Raw genomic sequence first — 6,622 nt, forward strand, 5'->3', positions numbered from 1 at the left:
GGGGATGCCTCTTGCATTTGGAGGTAAAGGCACCCTGTGCCATCCTCAAGGTCATTTTCCCTTCCAGCGTCCTACACCTGGTGCTTGATAAACTCAAGCATGAGCAGTGAAAGAAGAGTTTCCCTGGCCGGCCCTCTGGGTTTCAGGTTGAGCTGCAGCCATGCCCAGGGAGGACCCTGCACGTGCTATTCCCTGGGCCAGGGACACCTCCCAGGCCTCACCCTTGAAGACCAATCTGTGGAATCCTGCTAGAATCTCACTCCCTATACAGCCCTCCTCGGGCGCATGCCCTCCTCCACCTGCCCTCCAATAACTTCAATAACTCCGTGAGTTTAACTGCAGAACCCCCCTCCCACCATCATTGTAGGCTGTTGGCAAATCTGCCCCCCTTTACTTGAGTGTACCACATTTGAGTCTAGGTCTTCTCAGTTCTGACATTTCATGTTCAGCCATGAAGGTGGCCTCATAGTGCTTGGGCAGTAGGGGGTTGTCCCTAAACCCTAGGTGCTTGTGCGAAGCTGTGGAATTGATAACATAACTAGCAGGGGCAAGGCTCAGACTTTTTTTCCTTTGTAGTGTGGTTGTGTAGTTGTGGTGTGTTGTTGTGTGGGTGTGTGTGGATAGAAGCATGGCTCCTCCTGTCTGGGCCATTTGCAGTTCCCATGGGCCACCATCTGCACAAGGAGGAGCTTTCTGGGTAGGAAGGGGCAGAGGGACAAAGGGCTCAGAGACTTGCTTTCTCCTCGCCTGGCAGGTGGAAGTAGATGGTGAAAGACCACGATGACAATAATAAGGCTCTTGAGTGAGTGCCTTGCAGAACCAAGTACTTTCCCTTCTTTTTCTTGTTTAGCCTGAGAACAGAGGGTAGACAACTTGCCCACTGTCACAGCTTAGGACAGTCCACCCTGAGCCCACGCAGCAGCCACACTCCAGAGCACACTTATGTTTACAGGCATGTGTATGCAGAGGGACCTGGTGGGACCGTGTCACGTACTGGTGTGCACATGGGTCAGGGTGTGCTGGGGCGTATCTGACGTTGCTTGACACATTTCGGATATGTGTGTGTCCCTGTGCCCTCATGCATCAGGAACAGCATCTGGGTCTGAACAGGGCTCAGATTAATATGGTGGATGATTCCTCCAGGTGGCCAGAGACCCTGCCCCAGCTTCCTTGGCCTCTTTGTCCACTTGTACAAGAACACCTTGCCTTATCTGCATTTGGTTGGGTGGGGACTCTGTCCTTACCCCCAAGCAGTGCTGCAGAGAACTTGCAGACTATGGGAGGTGAGCTTCCACTAGTGAGGACTTGCTTTTCAATGGTAAATTTGCATTTAAATGTACCCTGTCATTTTTAATCTCAGGCGCTTGGCACAATTAGCTCCCAAGGAGCAGGCTCTATTTACAAAGTCTGCTTCAAGCCAGGAGGACCCAGGCTGCAGCAAGCCCACTGCAGACTCTAGGGCCCCGTGGCGTGGATGGGTGTGGATGGAGAAACCTGGTGATGTATGCAAATTATACTGTCAGGGGCAACTCAGATGCGTCCTGAGGATAGTGCCAAGAGGCATTTTGTGTTACCAGGCCATGGGCGGTGTCCCCTGAGACAAGATTCCTGCAGGTCGGAGGTGGGACCGCAGAGTGGCTTGTTCAATCCTATTAAAGGTGAGAACGCTCTGACAGGGTGGAAGAGCAGCTGTTTGTCTTCTTAAAGATGAACAGTTGACAGCTCAAAGAGAGAAGCAAGCCCTCCCACCACCTCTATCCTGGTCTCTAGTCCTCTATTTAGGATTTAGGGCACAGAAATCTTGGCTGCTTTCCTTTTTCTTTTTCTTATTATCAGAAAGTAAACTTTTGCTTCTGGGTTTTTGTTGTGCTTTGCTTCATTTCTGTTTGACTTCATTTCATATTATTTTACTTCATTTGGGCTTTGACGTTAAAGATGACCAGCAGTGCTCTCTTGATGAGGCAGGAAGAAAATCTATACCAGGTAGCTTTGGCTTTACCCCTTGTACCTACCTGAGACATCTTGTCTGAATCTGTGTAAAAGCTTTGGGTTTTACAAAAGTCTCTATCTGAATTAAAAGTGCACAACTTCTGTTGTAGCATCAAGCACTCCAAAAGAAGTTTTTAAATGTTTGCTGTGGGTCTGGAGCCATGAAAAGCCTTATTGTTCTACCCAAGAAGACACTGAACTGAGGGTCTGGCGACGTGCCTGAGGCCACTCAGGGAGTGAGGAAAGCGGAGCAGAGAACCCAAATGTGATGCAAAAATATCCAATAAAAGTTTCCACTCATAAACTTTGGCAGACCACAGGACGATATGAAACGAACACCATTATGAAGAATCAATTAAGAGAGGAGAGGGCCAGAAACAAGAGATGAACGGCAGGTATGGAAAAGACTAATGTCAAAGGGAAAGCTAGCTATTGATCTTTGAAATTCTGAAACAATGCTTCTCCATTCTAGAAACTCTGGAGGTAAAATAGCCAGAATGTATAACAAAGGGATACTTAAGTGTTTTTTGCTTCTACTATTGCTTGGATTCCTTCTTGTATTTTTCTCTACTCCTCTGAAAGTGTTGATAGCAGAGTTGGAGGGGGATGGGGTCCTCAGCTGGCTGGGTGGGGGGAGGCAGGGGGTTGCAGGCATTGGCCCTGAGTGCAGGGACTGTGCACATCAAATAGGACCCTTTCACAAGGGCACTGATCTCATTCTCCAGGGCCCCACCCTCAAGCAGTAATCACCTCCCAAAGTGATCACCTCCTGATAACATCTCATTGATGATTAGGTTTCAACATTTCGGGGGAAGGGGAACACAGGAATTCAGACCATACCAATGCCTGAACACCAATGGATCTGGACAAACTCAAACCCTTCGTTCATAATTAGACATCTCGTTTACGGTGGATGGAGGGCCTCAGCATTGTCTGTATTTAGAGTTTCCTGGTTTTATTCTTGAGATAGAGCAGGTTGGCTTCACTATACCCTTAGGAACTTGGAGATGTACCTAAATAATGCCTTTGCATATCATACAACAAAAAAAGGAAGATGTTTTAGAAATGCCTTTAAAAGAAATACAATTTAAGAAAAAAATGTGGGTTGTTTAAAATGTTTAAATCTGTATTTTAAATGTTCTTCTAAAGCTGTTTTTTCCACTCCTATCTGTGACCTGTTCACTGAACCCAGAACTAAGAAATCACCATTTCTGGGGTGGGGCCCAGGCACATGTAATTTTGATGACCTTAGAGTGATTCCAATGGCAGTCAGGCTGGGGAAACTTTGACACAAGGTCACAGGTTAGAATTCCTGCCATCTCAGGTGTGCTATCAGTGGACAGGCCTCTAGGATCCCCATGACCTCCCATGGCTTCAGTAAATGATGATGAGGTAAGGAACATTTGCTCACCTTTCACATACAGAAACATGGTCTCCGAGAGGTGACTTCTCTTGCCCAAATACACCCCATCACTAAGAAGAAGTGAAGTTAGAATGGGAACCTCAGAATCTCCCCAGGAGAGGACGGTCCCTATTGTCCCACTCATCCCTCTGAGTTAGGGTGGCTTAAGTGTCTGGTCAGGAGCACCGAGGCTGCATTGCTGCCTCTGCAGTGAGCCAAGCCACCCCTGTCTTGATGTTTCAGATTTCTCGCTTGACCTGGTATTGGTCATGGAGGAGACCGCAGAGATCTTTCACACAGAAATGCTCTGAACATTCTGATAGAATAGATGCATGGAGCCATGGAAACCAGGTCCTAAAGTCAACGTGGATTAGAGAGGGAACTCCTCTGGGCGGTGGCTGTATGATGAAACAACCCCGTGAACTACAGTCTCCACACACAAGGCGACTCCACCACCCAAAGTGAACTCTCTGGTGATTCCAACCTGCTCTGATCCCCTGCCAACACACCTTTGAACATGCCACCTCCTCACCTGGATTCTCCTCACTGATACTTTTCCCTTCAACAATTCCTACCTTCCCTGTAGGAGCTCAAGGTTCAAGCTCTGCAGCCAGATGGCGGCTCCTCCTTCCCCTGTCTTCTGTGGCTGCCCATCTTCACAGGAACGTCTCCTTCACTCTGTGACCCAGCATCATCCCCGTGGGACTTCAGCTCCTGCAGGGCTGGGCTTGGCCACGCTCACCTTGGTATCCCAGGGTCTGGATTCAAGGTCAAGGTCTGGCATGTAGCAGTTTCCATGACTTACAAAAATAAATAAATGATGAATTGGTAGGATGTTTGAGTCTTCTGAACTAGACCAAGGGAGCTCATGTAACCAGGAATCCCTGCTAGTTCTCCAACTGTATTAAAAATAAAAACACCAGCGAGACATATGGGGCCATTTGCTGTCAGCCTGTGGTTCATTTTATCATGGGAAAGTCACATGAGCCTGGAGCCTGAGCCCCTGCTGTTTGGAGCATGTCCTCAGCCCCATTAAGAGGATTCCCCCCAGTAATTGCAGGGTAAATGACTTGTTAAATCCGGAGCCCTGACAATACATCTCTCGACATGCAGTTCATATTCCTTGGGCAGCTCATCGCACTTTCGGGTAGTACATATTTTATAGAGGGAGAGCTCTCCAATTAATAGTAATTGTGATCGAAGCAGTAATGCTGGTCTCCAGCCGCGTTCCGCAGGAGGAGACTGGAAGGCCCATGTTAATTGCCACAAAGAGCTCTGTCTATCTGCAGCAGTATATGAATAATAAATTTGAGGCAGAAAGCACACTGCAACTGCTATGGTCTTGGAGGAGGTACGGATATTTATGTGGTGCTGATTGCTAAAAAATCTTCTCTGAGTAATTATTAGTAAATGTGGAATGTCTACATTTGTAAGGGAATTTTAATTAAAGGGAAGGTGGCTCTCATTATGGGGAAGAAGCAGCGTTTGGAGATTAACATGCAGGTCCAAGACCAAAGCGCTGGGTCTGATTGGCTTTCCCCCATTGCTACTTGGACACCAGCAGGAAGTCCAATTCCTCTGGGTTCAATTTGCCCTGGTTTTGAAGCCAGAGAAGATAAGGCATTTGTAAGTGCCTGAAGTTGTTGGGTAAAAAGTCCTATGGGTGGAGTCTTCTTATCTGGTTCAGCTCAGGGTTGTCCCACAGGGCTGGGTCAGATATCTACCACTTCCATGTTGGCTTTATATGGAACAAATGAGATCACACGTGCAGAAGGACATGGAACCATTTCTGGTATATCACGGACTCGTAGTGATATTTTGAGAGCGACTTTTGGTCTATTGGTTTAGTTTCCTTTGATGTAACTGATTGGGCTCTTGTGATTCAGGTTAAAGTAGGACATTGCTCTTGACCCTAAGCCACTCACCACATGCAGTTGAACGAGACACGTGAATGAGATACTCTCAATTATTTTCCACAAGATCACTTTCTGTCTCATCATAGTGAATCTTAACATCTGTGTTTATTTGGAGGTGGGGTATGGGTTCCTTTAAAGGGTTGATGTCAGCTATTCAGTCTCTTCCACGAAACGGCACACATTTTATTACGCTTATTTTGTGAATCCCTGTGTTGACATAAGTATACCTTTCCTTAAGGATCCGGGAGCTAGAGGGATAAACTAAGGAGCCTTCCAGAGCCGGGATAAGGAAAGGGAGACAAAAATGGCCCCAAGTGACTTACGGTGCCTGGGCATTGTGGGAAGTTTGCCTCTTCCCCCGCAGGAAGACAAGGTAATCTCAGACCCAACCAGTCCTCTTGCCAACACATCCAAGAGGAAGTGTTCGTGTTCCGGATGTGCATCCATCAGCAGATGGCCAGGGGTTCTCCTGTGGTCTGTGGGAAACACTATAGAGTCTCATCTCCCCACTATCTTAATTACACACGGATGCAGACAATCAGGGGAAACTGGCCCTTGGAAAGGCAGGGCAACAATTCAAGCAGAAGAGGTCACATACATGGAAACAGACTTAATAGAAGAAACAGAGAAGTTTAAGTGAATCTAATGTCTCTCGAATGATTAGGTGGACTATAGCATTAATATTAAGGACAACTCTATTGTTAAAACTTTGAGTTCTGGGGGGGAAAGGCCCTTCAGTTAGTTAAAGGAATAACTGGGGGAAAAAAAACAACGCAATCAAAGATTAAATGGATAAACAAGAGCAGGATGATGAATTTCTTAAAGGACTGGAAATTAAATATTTTTGGCTCTGTGGGTCAAAGTGCTCTGCCACAATCAATGGGCGGGACTCTCTCTGCTATTTGTCCTGAAGGTGGCCACAGACAACACAGGAACTGTGTTGAATTTTATGTAACTTTTACATGTTACAAAATATTACTGTCCTTTGACATATTTTCTAGTCATTTAAAAAGTGAAAGTTTATTAGCTCATGAATTGGAGAAAAATGGGCTGTAGGCTGGGCTGGACCTGGGGCCATCGTTTGTTAATCCTTGACTTAAATGTGGGGCTGAATTTTTTTTTAATCCACTGAAATAAAGAAAGATATGGAAATTATGAAGAAAAGGTGAGAAAAACTGAAGACAGATTTAGGTGAGTTCTTTTCTCACTGAAATGTAAAAAGTATACCACTCTGTATTTCATTTCATTCATTCTAGCAGGAATTCAGTGGGACGTTAAGAGAGAAAATTAACACTGGACTGCCTACTCTGTGCCA

At 46.2% G+C, this 6,622-nt stretch overlaps 1 long non-coding RNA gene across 1 annotated transcript; it reads left to right on the forward strand.

The window, feature by feature from the left end:
- Positions 1 to 1,332: 1,332 nt before the first annotated feature.
- Positions 1,333 to 5,322, forward strand: LOC125613138. Its single transcript, XR_007343626.1, has 3 exons — positions 1,333 to 1,658; positions 2,100 to 2,384; positions 3,978 to 5,322. It is a non-coding gene; the product is annotated as an uncharacterized LOC125613138 (long non-coding RNA).
- Positions 5,323 to 6,622: the final 1,300 nt, after the last annotated feature.

This window comes from Marmota marmota, unplaced genomic scaffold, assembly GCF_001458135.2.
Source record: "Marmota marmota marmota unplaced genomic scaffold, marMar, whole genome shotgun sequence".
NCBI lineage: Eukaryota > Metazoa > Chordata > Mammalia > Rodentia > Sciuridae > Marmota > Marmota marmota.